Source organism: Marmota monax, unplaced genomic scaffold, assembly GCF_021218885.2.
Source record: "Marmota monax isolate L192 unplaced genomic scaffold, Marmota_monax_Labrador192_F-V1.1 WCK01_AAM20220418_F8-fsc00186, whole genome shotgun sequence".
Lineage (NCBI taxonomy): Eukaryota > Metazoa > Chordata > Mammalia > Rodentia > Sciuridae > Marmota > Marmota monax.
Window position 1 is genome coordinate 1516551 of NW_026694725.1, and position 773 is coordinate 1517323.

Consider the following 773-nt stretch of genomic DNA (forward strand, 5'->3'; position numbering starts at 1 on the left):
AAGAGTGGTTATTAGGCCTGGCCCACGTTCACCAAGAGAAGATAGGAGAGAGGAAAGAAGGGTGTGTGGAATAAGAATATTTATGCCATTGATATTTCTAAGTCTGGCCTTTCCCAGGAAATCTTGGGGACTGATCCAACAAGTTCTGATGACTTACCTACCTGCCCTCCACACCTTCCAGCTCCCTTTTCTCTTCTCGCACAAAAGCAAAACATTAGCAACTAGCCAGTTGAGAAGCAGTTTACCACTTCTTTTTTCAGCACTGAGTTAGTGTATTAATCAGTTTTCTACTGCTATGCAAAATACCTGAGGTTGGATACTTTATTTAAAAAAAAAGAGGTTTTTTGAAAGCTAAAAGTCTAAGATCAGATGGCCTTATTTTATTTTTTATTGTTTGATTCTTCTTAGTTATACATGATAGTAGAATCCATTGTGATAGAATTATACAAGCATGGAATATATCTTATTCTAATTAGGGCCCCCTTCTGAGGATGGGCGTGATGGTGGGATTAACTTAGTATTTTCATATGTGTGAAAATTATGTTAGATTTATTCTTCCTATTCCTGTCTCCCCTCTCTTTCTTTAAGTAATCTAATGAACTTCTCTTCTATCCCTTCCCCTTTATTGTGATTTAGCTTCCACGTTCAACCTTTGGTTTTCTGGGATTAGCTTATTTAACTTAGTGTGATAGTCTGCAGATCCATCCATTTACTGGCAAGTGTCATAAAATCATTCTTATTTATGGCTGAGTAATACTCCACTGTGTGTGTAA